At 41.6% G+C, this 15,931-nt stretch overlaps 1 long non-coding RNA gene across 1 annotated transcript in view; it reads right to left on the reverse strand.

Annotated features, from left to right (window-relative positions):
• LOC128086921 (uncharacterized) overlaps positions 1–14,814 on the reverse strand; it is a 28,068-nt gene extending 13,254 nt beyond the window's left edge. The window contains exon 1 of the long non-coding RNA XR_008209597.1: positions 14,542–14,814. This is a non-coding gene — a long non-coding RNA (uncharacterized LOC128086921). The remainder of the gene's footprint in view (positions 1–14,541) is intronic.
• Positions 14,815–15,931: the final 1,117 nt, after the last annotated feature.

The raw sequence follows: 15,931 nt of genomic DNA on the forward strand, positions 1-15,931 counted from the left end.
GTAATTGCAAAGGCATCTGTAGACATTTTAATAGGGACCACTGTATAAAACTTTCCCCTGTTGCTGATTTTGGCACGCAGACCTATGTTTTCTCATGTTCTTTATAAAGAGAACTGTTCTAAATGGTTTGCTTGCTGCCTCGCCTCTCTTTCCTGACCTTTTTCTTATTAAATGCTATAGCAAGGAGTCAGTCATTAAAAGTTGATTTGTTTACCTTGATGAGACTCAGTTCTTAACACAAATTTCTTGGGGTATCTGCACAATAGTTAGATAAGGCATTAACCACCCAAATAAACACTACTTATGAGGAACGAGGTGTTATTGTGACTTATTTTCTATTTAGCATCTGTGGTTTTAATAGATGTAAGAACGAAGAGATATGGTGCACTAGAGAACACAATAAACTGAGCATAAAATGTATATATATATTTCAAATACATCTTGACAATAAAGTCTCAATCAGGGCTGTTCTCAAATAATATCAGTAGCCATCATATGAACACAACGTTCCTCCTCCTCCCATCAGTCTTAAACTTACTCCAAGGCAACAGTGTTGACTTCCCAACTAAAGAATAGAACATCCTACCAGCTACCCAGAAGGTCTTGTGATTTGGAGTGCGAATGTGGTTTCATTTGGATAAATGAAAATGCCTCCACTGGAGACTGTAGTCAGAAGAGCCTAAGGAAATCTGCCTTAAAAATAAAGACAAGTACTGGGTTTACACTTAAAAGCCCTGTCTGTTTTTATGAAACTCAGGGTTACTAGTTTGTAAAGAATTCTGAGATAATATAACTGCAGCATTTGGGGATGCAGATCATTATCTCCTCAGAGCTCCACACAGTATCAATGTGAATTTGAGTCACATCAGGCAATCTTTATGCTAATGACATGCCAGGTAACTAGATTTAAATGAAATCAGCAATAAGGCTCAGCATCGTGCTGCTCCATTTTCTTCTTTGGTCAGTTACGGTGTTGATCATCATTAGGCATCCAGATAGGGTCTCTTTTTTTTCTCACTCTTAGGGCAACAGTTAATATTCTGGGACGTTGACAGTTCCATGGGCTGGAGTGGAGTATTAACCCTACCACAAAGATTTCAGTCATTCTGAATTCAATTGTCTGTATGCAGTCTGTACATTAATGGAGTGCCTTGAATCTTATTATAGTTTAAGTAAACCTGGGGATAAAATCAACTGCCAAAGTAGAGGTACTTACTGCCATTTCCAGCAGTAAAACCAGTGGGTTACCTAGATTTTTCCTTTGTTCCCTGTCATTTGTATCCTAGAAGGTAAGATACTTAGCCGAGGGAATCTCAGAAGACATCACATACCTGCAGTGAGGAAACTGAACTGGCATGAGATTTTTCTTGTGCTGTGAGGGGTGGTAGAACACCCAGTGCACAGACTGGGTGGGCGAGTGTCTAGATATGGATCTAAATATGACCCAGGTATTTACATTAGGAATTTAACCTTTCTGAGCTCCTTCTTTAATTGGCAGCTAAAAATTTCCATGAAAGGACAGTTTAGAACAGCAAATTGGATCCTTCCTTTAAATCACATTTCAATAGAACCTATACACCTCCATTGACCACAGGGTATCTAGGCTCCTAGTGCTACTCCAATTTAGGTGCCTGACTTTTGTGGCATTACAGCTGTAGTGGTACATATCCAAGTTGATGCATACGTGCTTAGGAAAGCCTCTACCAGCTTCCCTCCCTGGGGAATGGAAAGTTCTGTTCTTATTTTAGGTTTGTTCCCACCCACTGCAAGGATGAGGTATAAAACTAAGTACATGTTTGGCTGTAACCTCTGTGCTATCCAAGACTGATCCAAACCTCATCAATCTCCAAGGCACATACGTCTTGATTGAGGTGGCTGTTGGATGAGGCCTACAAGATCAAAGATAAAGGGGAAGATAGCCAAAGTCAGATTTAGAAATATAATCAGCTTGCCATAGCTACATTCTCAGTTAAATTGCTACAGGCCAACAGCTGCTCTTTAGGGAGTCTCTAAACTCCAACACATGCCCGTATATTACAGTAGTAAAACCGAGGAACAATTTTGCTCAACAATAGTTTTCCTGTGTGCATTGAAATGGCCTAATATACTTTCAAGCTTGAATTTAGTGGTTTCAGGATAAATATACAACTGTGAGGTTTTCTCCTTTTTTTTTTCTTCTCTATTTTTTTTCCTGCAAAACCCAAATTAGCAAACCACAAGAAATCTGTATGACATTTCCCCTCATCCTCCCCACTCACTAACTGGTGCAGCTGTGAAATCTAAAGCACAGCTCTTCTCCACAAATACACCTCTCTGCAGACATCAGTACCACAGGCTCTAAACCAGAGCAGATGGCAGAGATTAAGAGGACAGCAATGGCCTCTTTGAGAAGGAGCTACCCATACTGAGCCTTGAGTGCCCTATCTATTCCAAAGGGCAAGGAGCCACATCAAAGGAAGATCAAGTGAGAAAAAGACAACTGAAAGGGTTCATCAGACCCCAGAAGATATCACTCAAGACTTCTGCAGTGAAAGCACAAACACCAAGGTTGTTTGTGACCCTACTTCATATCAGGAGGACTCAGCCTCCAGCTCAAGGCAGGGTCAGCTCTCAAATTAGACAGGTCGTTTTATTCAGTTTGATCTTGAAAACAGTAAAAGATAGAGATTGCACAACCTTCTCGTGTAACTTGTTCCACCACTTGGCTATGCTCATTACAGTAAAAAATTCCTCCTTAGAGCCAGTCTCAACCATCCAATTCACTGCTGTCTCTCAGCAGTTGTTGCCTTCAACACTAAACTGAGAGAGAAAGGCCTTGCAAAGGCATCCTGACAGATTGGAGGGCTGAGCAATCACCAACTGCATGAAGTTTAACAAGAGGAAGTGCTGGGTTTTGCAGTCTGAGACAGGGCAGCCCTAGCTCTGCATGCAGAGGTATGAGAGTCTGGAGAGCAGCCCAACAGAAATGCAACTGGGGTATAGGTGGATGGTTGGGCTGGATGATCTTGGAGGTCTTTTACAACCTTGGTGATTCTATGATTCCAGTTGAGAACACATTGGATGCCAGCAGCGTGCCCTGGAGCCAAAAGGGCTCCCGTCCCCTGGGATGCACCAAGCTCAGCACTGCTGGGTGAGGGTAGAGACTGTTCCCCCTGCTCTGTGCTGTGGCCTCACCTCAAGCACTGGGTGCAAATTTGGTGCCACAGTGTAGGGACATAAGGCTGTTGTTGATGAGGAAGGGTCTGAGGACAAGGAGTATATCAACTGCTGAGGAGGCTGTTGAAATAGACAGACACAGCTCCTCATGATGGCCTGCAGCTCTGCATGGCCCTTCATCTCGTCATGGCAGCCTGTAGTTCCTCATAGCGGCCTGCAGCTCCTCACAGGGAAGTGGAGAGGCAGGCACAGATTTCTGTTCTCTGGAGACAGTGACAAAGCTTTCCTTCACTGGCCTTTACTACCAGTCCCTACCCTCCAGTCTCCCTTCTAGTGATTTATCTGAACTGTATCTGGATATCTCTTAGGATAAAGTGAATCAGATAAAGGCAGATTGCTTTTAGCAGTCCAAAGTTACTAACTATAAACCTTTTTTACAGCATCCCAACCATCTATAAATACTGAGGAACAAGGAGAGAGCGGTGCATTGCTGCAATAAATGCTCTAGAAATAACGACACTGTCCATAGATAATGCTACCCTGCAATCCTATGGCAAACTGAAAAGTCTGGGGATCTGGAGAAAAATACACTTATATGCCAATTACATTAAACTGCATGGGCTCTCAAATATGCATTCAGATTCATGTCTGCCAACCTCACTCCATTCCACGCTTTCCTTCTCTATTCCTTTTGGAGAAAGCAGAAAATTTCAATGAGGAAAGGAGGTAAACTCCACCAAAGCAACACACTGTACATTTGAACTCATGAAAGAGCTGGTTATTTCATTCAGAGCTAAATAATGGAGGATTTGTACATCTCTCACATTTCTGAATGACTTTCTTCCTATTGACAAATTGGCCTTTTTACAGATTGTACTTGAATATGTGTATTAATGTGGATGCATACGAGTGTGTACCTTAAACAATTTTAGCCTTGGGTTCATGTTTTAAAAAAAGCAGAGTAAAATAGCAGAGTTATTTCTGGAAACAAGCCAAATAAGACTGAGAAAGTACTGGCATGCTCAGACACGGGGGTTTTTCAGAGGTCAACTAGGTAAGCACTGGGTGGCCAAAGGCAGTGGAAATGTCTCAGCAGTTTGGAGAGATTCAGCAAATCAGTTCTGTGATTTATACATAACCACACTGCTCTGCCTTGATTGTAGGGTCACAGAGCTGAGAGAAGCTGTGGCAACATGGTACAGCAGCAGCAGAAAGGAATTTCATCATCCCAAGTCCTACCTGGGATATGACCCACAAAAACATTAGGGAGAAAGCAATCTAAGAGGTCAGCATCAGCTAGCTGTAAATAACTTCTGGCTGCTACCCATGGCTTTCTGCAATGCAGACCTATGCCAGTGGCCAAACCCGTCTGGCTTTTGGGGGATTAACATCCCATATTAAGCCCTCAAATAGCAGCAGATGGTGAACGGAGCCCTCATGCCTGCAGTGTCAATACACACAGCTGAGCTAGTCTCTCAATAGCCAGCAGAGAAAAGTAAGAATTGGAGGGAAAAATTAATAAGCTCTACCTTCAGCATGGACTTTAGGATGAGAAGAATCAGGCTCCAGTTTATTAACTGTATTGACCACCTCTCAGGCAACAATAAAAAAACATTCAAGCTATCTGCTCAGGTGGAAATGTTGACACTTAGCCACGGAAATCCCCCAGCAAATACTTCAAGGAAGATATTATGTCCTTCTGTCCTACAGGATTCTGTCCAAGGACATTTATTCTGTATTTTGCAATCCTGCATCAGATCTGACAAATGAGATCTGCAGAGTATTAAGGGATATTATTCTCAGAAATTGCCACATTTGTGCTGGGGGAGATTCATTGCTGCAGGTTTAGAAGGCAGAGCAGTCCTTCAGTGATTCTCATTACATTTCTTGTTCACACAATTGTTCACAAGATGCTGATTACAATTCCTGTCTGCATCTTTCATTGCCCAGAGGCAGAACTGGGAATCACTGAAAAATTATCAATCCCTTAAATGAACCGACATCTACTGAAACTCAGAGATGTGAGGAGAGGAAAGAAGCATACCTGGAAAGGACATGGCAAGGAAGAACATGAATACAAACTGGCTACCAGTATGAAATATCAGTGTCACATTCCCTCAGACCTTTATCAACATAGGTCCTATGTGAAAATCAGTAAGAAGTCAGAAATTTTGATGGTACTAATTTACACTTGCAGTCAGTAATGGTGTATATTTGGATTTTTATTTATATCAGCCTTCAGAAGACTTCACAGGGAGGAAGGGACTCTAACAGCATCTGATTCTTAATCACAGTCCAGATAACTATGCAATGTTCAGACAACCATTCAATACGTGCTCAATTCTAAAAGGAAAGGAGAGGGAATGGAAGGCAAGGAAGGGGAGGTGAGGCAAGGCAATGCAAAGCAAGGCAAGGAAGTTGTCTTCTTCCTTTCCTTTTCCTTTTCTCTTCTTGTCTAGTATTAAATGTGGAGGTTGGTGGCCCTGCCTTTGGCAGGGGGGGTTAGAAATTCATGATCCTTGATCTCAACCAAGGATCATGATAACCCTTTCCAACCCAAGCCATTCTATGATGATCCTATGATTCTATGATTCTCTTTTGTTTGCTCCTTTTGCTCCCGGAGGGATTTATAAGAGAGCTCACACCCTGGGGAGGAAAAGGAGTGGCTGCTTTTTATTCATGCAGTGTCCGGTCCAAGCAGGCTGGGGACAATCTGAACATCTTGCACTGTTAAAAAAAAAATCAGCCAAAATGGAGCCAAGATATGTTTTATGGTGGCACTGAAAGGAGGTGGTGGAACATTTTTGGATGTCTTCAGATCTGTAGTGTTTGGCGGTGCAGCCCCATCTCTAGACACTTCTTGTCTTTCTGAGGTTTTGTTAGTTTACGGAGTATCTGTGTCTGATTTGAGTCTTACACTTCCTTCCCACCTGGGAAATCTGTTCTTGCAACAGTCAGCAAAAGAGAAAAGAATGAAGAAAAAGAGAATCTGAGGCTCCTTATCCCAGCTAACCACCACTGTGTGAGACCTCCAGAGCAGTCTTTCCCCAGAGCAGTTTTTGGAATTGATGATCCCTTACAGATTACAGAAAAATTATTTCTATCTGTCTTTTCTTTCTTTTTTTTTAAAGTTTTCCAACCCTGAATATGTAGCCTTCCCCGAGACCCAGCTGCCTTCTTTTGGCCAAACACCTTCTCTTTTGAAGAAGGGAGGTCCTGGGACCACCCTTTGGCACAGATCCACTGTATGAAATGGGAAAAGAGGCCTGAGATGGAGCTCTTGCTTTGCTGAACACCATGACTGGCTGATTGCTTCCTATAAACTGTTTTGCCATGGTGGGTTTCAGAAAGCACATCTTGTTCAGAATGTACATTGGGCATTATATACCTATGTTGGCTTTACCATCTCTCACCAGAATGACAGATAGACTAAAGGAGTACACACACATATGGTCAGATGTTGATTTGTGCCCTGTAAGCATGCTTGCAGTAGTTATCAACAAACTCTCATTCCTGCATGTCTTAGTGTGAAGAGAGGCACAGACCACAACACAGACGGAGATACGTCACATCCCTTGTCTTCCAAAACATATCTTACCCACAGATGTACACCACACCCAGACACATGCAAAACTGGCTGCAAAGCTACATGTAGTCACTTTTTTACAATAAGGGCAATGAAGCACTGGCACAGGTTGCCCAGAGAGATCGTGGGTGCTTCATCCCTGAGGACACTCAAGGTCAGGCTGGATGAGGCTTTGACCACCTGATGGAGCTGCAGGTGTCCCTGTTCACTGCAGGGGAGCTGGACTAGGTAGATGTTAGGGTCCCTTCCTACTGAAATGGCTCTTTGATTCTAGTTATCTATATTCATGTGAATCACTGTCATCACATTCAGCTAAGCACAAGATGAGTGTGTGAATACTGTAATAGGTGTTTCTACCTTCTACTTCACTTCATCTTATTGGTATGCCCTAAAACAGCCCACTGGTGATCCATTTCCTATTCACCCATCACAGGTTTTCAGGCAGTAAATGAAGCCAGCTAGTGAAGTCGTCACTGAATTAGTGTTAGAAAGGTCTGCCTTGTAATAACAGGGCACCTAATGCAAACCCTTCCTACTCCCTACAGTGGGAGGAATGCAATGCCATCCTGGTTACCTGTGATATAATTAATGGGAATAAAGCATCCTCTGATCTGGATTTCCTCTTTTATCCTGCACCTTCTCCCCATAGGGCTCATGAACAGGAGCAGCCCATTAGATGTCTACTCCTAGTTAAAGCTGCACTACAAAACTACTTGACGCACATTGTTCTGATGTATTCAAATAAATTGTGGTGGTATTTTCATCCTGAGAGAACATTATTTAGCTTCCTAGACGGTTGCTGTATTTTAGGATTGGCTGGGAGCAGCATGAAATTTTACCTCAGTCTGGGGCACATGCTCTGCCACCCATGGATCAACATGCCCTGAACCAAATCTACCCTTGCAACTTCTTAAGACAGTGCTTAATTGTTTATTAATACTAGAAATACAAACCAGTCCCCTGTGGCACAAATTTTCTGTCTTCTTCCATGTATTTACATTTCAAATCTTTTCTTTTATGGCTGTTCATTTTCCTTTTTCATTTCAATTTTTGTGTACAAAAACCCCAGGTAGTTTAAGCAGGCAGTATTTCTTAAATCTTTACCTTGGCCCCGAAACATGCTCCAACTTTGATCATGGAAAGAATCACATTAATGCACCCCCCCTGCCCCTCTCTAAATAGCAGCAATTGGAAATTGGCTCATGTGTGATGTGTCAGTGCCCCATAGCAAATCTGCTGGCTCTCAAAATCATTTATAAGCGCTATATTTCTAGTTGTGGAGAAAGAGATTCTGAGCTCAAGAAGTCTGTCCCTTCAGGAGGAGGACAACCAATGTGGTATCATTATACACATCTCTGCTCCAGCCCTGCGCTCAGCGCTATCTGCATTGACACTGCTGTGAATAAGCACCTGCTATTTACATTAGCAGAGGGAGCTAAGATCATCTAGACGTGATGCCAGATGCATCATCCCCTCTGTGCACGTGGTCAAAGAGCAAGCTTCATAAGCTTGATGTTTAATCTAGATTTCATTCAAGTCTGAAATGCTGCATCTCTCAGTCAAGGCATGATTGCAGTGGGAAAGAGTAAAGAGGGAACTTTGAGCAGAATGCTTCATCTCTTTGCACAGGCCTTACCAATTTAGAAAAATACAAATCAGTTTTGCTTGTGTGATTACTCTCACAGCTCCTGCTGGCTCAGCTGCACCAAGCAATGGTCACACCTATTTGTGCTATCAAGCAGCTTATATAAAGGGAGAAAAGTGAAGCAGTTTATTTCACCAATTCTGAGTATAAAGCAAATCCCTTTAGCCCAGTGGTCATGCTTATTCTGGAGGGTGAAATTCTCCAATATTTCTTTCACTTGAACCAAGCCTGAAAACCACCGCAGTCTGTGTGGCACTGAGAAATAACAGGCTCCAATCCTCTAAGAGATGGCATTCCAATCTGTGGGTTGGCATCAGAGTGCTTAGGAGAAGGACCATTGTCCCTTGGGAATGCTTCTAAACAAGGACTTTGAGCATCTGTTTGAGGACTGTGCAGTTTCCAGCCTTTCATGCAATGTTTCCTTGATGTAGTTCTTGCATGACTCCACACTTTGCTGCGGAGCAGGACGTGACAGCGTAAGTCAGCTGCAATGTGAATGCAGAAGAGATGCAATGAGAAATGCCAGAAAGCAAAACTCCACCTTATGGGGACCTTTGACAACTTTTCTCACTCTAGAATTCATCCACGTTCTCCAAAACAGCAATGTGAAATGACTCTACCACTCACTCTGCTCACTTTTCTGTGTGACAGTACCATGAATCACTGGATAAAAACCATAAACATGCATTTAGATGAAAATAATAGTTTTGAAAGAAACTAGACTGTAAATATCGCAGTGAAGAAACTGTCTTTTTGTTCTGTGTCAGTCTAGCATCAAGTACGCTGTGTTTCCAGTCAATGGCTGCAATCCTTGCCAAGAATTATGATTATTAGGAATCTAAAGATTAGTAGAAATTAATGATGGCCAGTAGTTACTAATTGCACTTTTCTTTGTGGGATTTGCCCATCGTGCGTGTGGTACTGGAAATTATCAATGAAATGTTTTATCTTTTACTAGTGGCTTTCATTGTTCTTTTCTCTCTACTTTCTGTTTTTTCTAACATGTATGAAACTCCTTTTTTTTAGACAGAGAAAAGGGATCCCTTTTGATCTTTTGGAGAAGACTGGTAAACCAAAGAAGATAAATAAATCTTTCAAGAAGGCTGGAGGAAGGCAGAGATCTCTGCAGCCCGCTGCCATGCTGTTTCTGTAGATGTTTGCCTACTTTTGTTAACCTCATATTCCTACTGCTTTCAGTCCAGAAATTCCCACAGGCAACAGATTGAATACAGTCTTACTGTGTTGTCCCAGAGCTATTCCACTTATCCCAAGATCCACTTTTATGCAAATAGTTATAACACTGCTGTAAAATTTGCCTTTTAAACTTGGGCCACACACACACTGACATAAGTAGACACACTTCCAAGACCCAGTTTCCCCTCAGCAGGAAACACCACATTAGGCCAGTCCATCCATATCAAATAACCTTGTACCAGGTTCACAAGGCCAAAAAGTCAGCAGAACATCTTAGCAACCTCCAGGGCTTTTGCTAGTGGAAATATGGGAGATGTTATATATCTGGGATCTGCGAGACATTTTATAAAATGTGTTTAAGGTCAGGATCTAGGCAGAAGGTTGCTTTGGGTAGCTGTGTTCTGGAGGCAGTAAATTACTTGTCCAGACTAAACCTGGATTTTGGTTTCTGAGTGCGCTACTTGAAAGTCCTCTTTTTCCTTCCATTTTCATTCATAACACTACAGTGCTGGACAAAGGTAACTTATTAGATCCCAAGAAACTTCAGGCTTTCAGTTCAGCAAAAGAATAATGTTCTGGACAATGACAGAAGCCAAATTTTGTTTACTGTTTTGGAAGAAACAGAAAAGTGGTGAACACATGCCATGTTCTCAAGGACCTGTCTTTTTAGATGGAGGTAACCAGAATAAAAACCATCAAGTCAGTTGTGGGCATCTACAGGAAGAAAAGTCCACACACCTGTGCTGTAAATTCTTTTGGGGGATTTAGGATCCCAAACTGCTCATGCACTTTAAAAACATATGCATATGTTTTTCCTGGGGAGATGGCTGTGAACACAACACACTGCAATTAAAATCAGCACTAGCATGTCAGAACCCCACTAACAGCACAGAGACATGAGATGGACTGAGGAAGTTCAAAAGATAAATCTATTGTTTTCTGCACCATGAGCATTTCCATTCAAGAAATGCTTGATTCTCAGAGATAGGTTTTGCATGAACTTAACTCTGTGAATGTTTATGGACTCTTGAAATTCACTGGCACTTCCCAAATATCTTTGTTCCTCTTGTTTACCAACACTCAACATTTACAAATAGCAGTGCAGAAGAACTGCTTGTGAGCTCAGTGCTTCTGGAGAATGTTTTCTCTGGCTGAGTAAACTTGAAAAAGATGGGTTTTGTTTGTCTTTTCTTCTTTCTAAAAGGGTTCATTGCTGGGTTATGTGCTAAAATACTGGCAGTTCAGTAGGAAGAAGATATGACTAAGCATCATCAGATAGTTAGCTCCTCAAAGTCAAAATGATTAGCATCATTCTCTAATCTTTCAGTTGCTGAGCATAGATAAGTTGATACATCTTTTGTACAACATCTGTGAATTTTTACTCTTTGATGGCACCAGGGATGGATTCAGATATGTCTATAGATCAGGATAGAAGCCTCCAGACTGCACCACAGACTTAAGACTGGCTCCTTTTCATCCTAAATTTACCTTTTTCAGTTTCTCTACAATGAGAATGTATGAAACAAAAATTCTTTTTTCTCCTGGCTGGTGCTTCCACTATGTCTGATCTGTCCCTATTAAGGTATTAATACTCAATTTGGTCTGTGCACAAGTGAATCCTCAAGCAGACTGAAGGTTTGAAAGACAGAACAAAACGTGAATAACCCTATGAACAAAAGGTGCCTTCTGGAACAAAGGTTAAAAAAAGGTCATATCAATGAGCTTAGTGGACTTCAAGAAGCATTTGGACAACATTCTCAGTCATGTGGTCTGATTTTTGGGTGGTTCTGTGTGGAGTCAAGGGTTGGACTCAATGATCCTTATGGGCCCCTTCCAACTTTATGATTCTGTTAACCTTTTCATAAGTTTTGAGCAGATTTGAAGACACACAAGGAGTTTACACTGGAGTACTTCATGTTGCATGACTGTTGTATTATTTTATGTTATTTTTTATCTGTTACTAGGCTCCCAAAAGCCTAATATCATCAAACAAAAAAACTTCTTTCCAGAAATGTCAAACCACATCTTAAGAGACTGTTGTTTTTTGCACATACTCCTCGTACACCCATTGGTTCCATCTGATGGGAGCAGAAATCCAGCTTCAAATGCTAGCGCTGCCCCAAATGACACTGACCTCAGTTCAATCTAGATCTACCTATACACATCTGTACTTTTCTTTCTTCATTTTTCCTGTCTTTTATGTTTGGCATACATCATAACTCTCCCATGACACTTTTATTACAGGAAAGTGAAGGAATTCACAGAGCAGCTAGTAGAGAAAACCGGCACTTTTGGGTTTATAAATGAAAACATTCATTTTACTGCTCTGCTGGACTTTTGACATATTTCAGCGACATTGCTGGATAAGAGTGAGAAGAAGGATAGATGAACACAGGCTACATAACAAACTTCAGGGAATCCGAGGAATTTTCCATGTTAAATGAAACTGGAAGAAAAGTAAAATGTTGTATCACCAGGCATTTGGTGAATTTAAAGGTCATAAGGCCTACATCGAGCTATGTAGTTACGTGCCCATGCATACATGGACATATATTTAAGATTAGTAGTATGATGTTGGATATTGAATCTACCTGTAAATTTGAAACTGCAGATATTTTCACATCGTTACTCTTACAAAAAATGCTGCTACAACAATCAGATACAGAAACCTCTTGTCCTAACTTGAGTGAGAAGGGGATGAAGTGGTATGAAGGCAGTGCTATAAAAGGTCTATGAAGAAATAATTTATCTCTGTGAGCAAATCAGCGAGGCTTGCAAATTGAATGAAATGAGTCTCATCTATAATAGCTCAAACCAGAATATTCAGAAGATAAGCATATATCTAAGCAACAGCTAGAACCAGGGGGAATGATCTAGAGCATTGCAAATGACAAAGCACACCTCTAGTTTAGCCACGTTCAAATTCAACAAGCCTATTCCTGAAGCAGCTGCTTGGGGTCATTTCAACCTTAGGGGAGAGAAAAGTGTTTCTTAGTGGCAACAAAGAACAAATCTATGAAAAATCAAACAGATCAACTGTGAAAATTGAACCCCAAATACAGTGCCAGAAAATACTGCACTTTCTTTGGACAGTGACATTATGCAAGAAATTCATGCTTAGAATTGGGTGTAGTTTTCACATCATGTTTGGCCAAAGAAAAAATCTGGGTTGAGAATGTTGAAAAATATTGAAAATGTAAAACTGTTACACCTTAGGATGATACAGATGGAGCATTTTGATTTTCCACTACAAAGTTGTAATTCGCTATATTAAAAATAATTTGGAGAATGTTAAATATGACAAAAAAATTGAGCTGCATCACATTATTAGAGGGCAAAGTATTTTTGATTGAGTTCCCAAATAAAACTTCTGATGCATTAATTTGTTTATTTGCTTGTTAGCATTATTGAAAAAGGATTTGCTTTCTCTTTGGCTTCCGTATCAAAAACCCCCACGCTTTGTACAGTGCTCTGATCCTGGCTTGGGTGAGTTCAAGGAGAGAGTGATGAAATGCCAGCCAATATCCTTACTCCATCTGAAACCCCTTCTGCATGAACTGGGTGTTGCAATGCAAGTTGCTGCAGGAATGTACGATGTAATTCTGGCAAGAAGTCAATAGGCTCAAGCTCCTCAAATAACCAAAGCATGGTGCTAAGAAATCAGTAGAGCAGGGAGCAGCCCAGACAGCCAGTCCATTAGCAGCTTAACCACAGCAGATGTAAAGTCACCAACAGAACTCCCTACGGAGACTCCCAAAGAGCCAGATGCTACTGCTATAAAAAGATCTTCAAGAAACTTGGCGTGTCTCCTGGCCACATTTTTTAAAAAAAATTCTCTGGATAGGCTATTTTTTTAAATTCAGGGTTAGGGGTTGGGGAGAGAAGAAGTAGAAGGGAAGGGGAAAGAAAAACTGCTTATTTATTCCGGTTAGCTTGTGTGTGAATCTCATGCTTCTGAAAACAAAATCCAGTGATGGCATGTCCTGAGACACAAAGGGCAATAGGCACTGCTCCAGCCTTCGCCCACACACAGCTTTGCTTATGCACCTTGGACTGACCTCTGTATCCTTCCATGAGGAGCCCTGCCAATGCTCTTGGGGTGAAACATCAGCTGTTATTTTACTCTGTGCTGCTGCTAGTAAGTCTTGCTTGCCTCCAGTGCTGCACTTTGGCAGTTCTCTTCCCTAGTGTGCTTGCGTGGTGCACTTTAACTCAAATGGATGCTTAGCTTGGTGATCTTTGCCCCTCCTATTGCTCTATCACAGGACTTGTTCACCCATTTTCAGCACTACCAGCCCTTGAAGTCTTCCTGGAATACCTGTGATCTCATATACTCCAAGCAGCTGGATTCGTGTCACCATGTGGATCAATACAAAGCAATATTATCTAATAATGTGTAAACCTTGCAGTACAGATACCCCCCGTGCTGCTAAGATAAGCACTGAATACAACACAAGCATAGGACAGACAGATGCACCAACTCGGCGAGTATTGTTACTTGTATGGATGAAAGTCACCCCTTTGCCCTGACAAAAAGCTCACTTGCATCTGTGAACGTGAACAGATGTTATTTTGGGAGTGTGGGGTGAAACATTCTGCAAGGTTTCAGTGTAGTACCTCAAGGTGACTGTTTCCTGGGGTCTGAGAGGCAGATAAGGCGGTTGCATTGTGTTTAGCAGATGAGAAATAAAGCAGCTGATGGCTCACTGGAGAAATTAGGATTTCTACCACACCTGAACTGCACCTGGTGTAGTAATTTCATCTCTCTGTAGAGAATTCAGAACAAACACCCATGTTTTGACATTGACACCTTTTCACAGGTCTGGGCCTGGAATAAGTGATGTGGGACTCTGTCTAATGAAAATAGCCCAGTTTGGAGTTGAGTTTTAGTGACTATAAAACAAGGTATGGAGGAACGAGAGGAGAAAGTCACAATGAGCCAATAAATTTATGATGGTACCTGGTAGCAGAGTGTTTTCACTAAGCTCTCATAATGCAGACAAGTCCTGAGCTCAAGTGTTTTTCAGACTGGATATATCCCTTGAGGAGGTGGGAGACATTTCCAGGTGATACGCTATGCCAGCAGGAAAGGCAGACATATATTTCAACTGCTGTATTCCTTTAATTTAAAACAAAATTAAGCTATCATTAGGGTCTACTATGAGTAAAGGCAAGGTGCTTTTGAATAGTGTTTGCCCAAGGACAAACTAGGACTTAGGAACTCTCAGGAGCCAACAGTTGAAGGAGGAAAGATTTAGGTTGGATGTTAGGGGGAAGTTCTTCACAAGGAGAGTAGTTAGGCCCTGGAACGGGCTGCCCAGGGAGGTTGTGGATGCCCCGTCCTTGGACGTGTTCAAGGCCAGGTTGGACGGGGTCCTGGGCAACCTGATCTGAATGTGTGTGTTTGGTGGCCCTGCTAGGCAGAGGGGTTGGAACTACATGATCCTTGAGGTCCCTTCCAACCCGGGTGATTCTGTGATTCTGTGAACAAGTGAGAAAAGAAGGGCTGCCCTGAGGAGATGGCCCATTGGAGGTGGCTATCTCTGGTGTCTGATCTCTACACACTAGTGCAGATCTAGTTACTACTCTCCTAACTGGCCTGTTCAGTGCATTTCTCTGTTCATGACTGATGCTCCAGAGGTAGATTCTCCATAATCAGTCATTCACAGTGGTGTTATTTTTCTTGCATCTTCATGCACAGTTAAACCAGGCTGGGTATAAGATGTTTTTGCGCTTATTAACATCTTTCTTCTCCTCCATCTCCATTATCTGTCTGAATTTCCTTTAGCATTTAATTGTTATTGCTATCAGCTTACATTATTTCTATAACTGATGACTTGCTCTTGTGATTACTCAATGGTACATTTTGTTACAGCTGGTATATTGGTGAGTGTGATTCTTCTATGTTCTCTCATTCATAACAGTTCTTCTTCATAGACATGACCAATACTGTAATTTCTAAGCAGTATAATATCACTGTAATATCAATCTACACAATACGAGTGCTCTGGTATAACAGTGTTCCATTGACAATCCTTTCTCCACTAAGTTTCCAAGTTGTCTTTTTTTCCCCCCCACAATATCCCTTGCTTAAATGGAATACTGTTCACTTAGATTTCATTTTGTATTACCTAATGAGCTGTATCAGCTTCTGTCTTCTTTTTCCCCACAAAGAATGTAGTGCTTGAATGATCTTTTTTTCTTTTCTAACAACTTTTCCTCAGAAAACGAGGCAGCTTAATCTGTGTGCTTTTTCATCCTTGTCAGCTTTCCTTAGCCAATTCTAACGTAAAGCTTTTATTTCCCATCTCCCCTTCACTTACATGGACACAGAAATGATGAGCTCAAGA

The sequence above is a fragment of the Tympanuchus pallidicinctus genome, unplaced genomic scaffold (genome assembly GCF_026119805.1).
Source record: "Tympanuchus pallidicinctus isolate F22 unplaced genomic scaffold, pur_lepc_1.0 scaffold3, whole genome shotgun sequence".
NCBI lineage: Eukaryota > Metazoa > Chordata > Aves > Galliformes > Phasianidae > Tympanuchus > Tympanuchus pallidicinctus.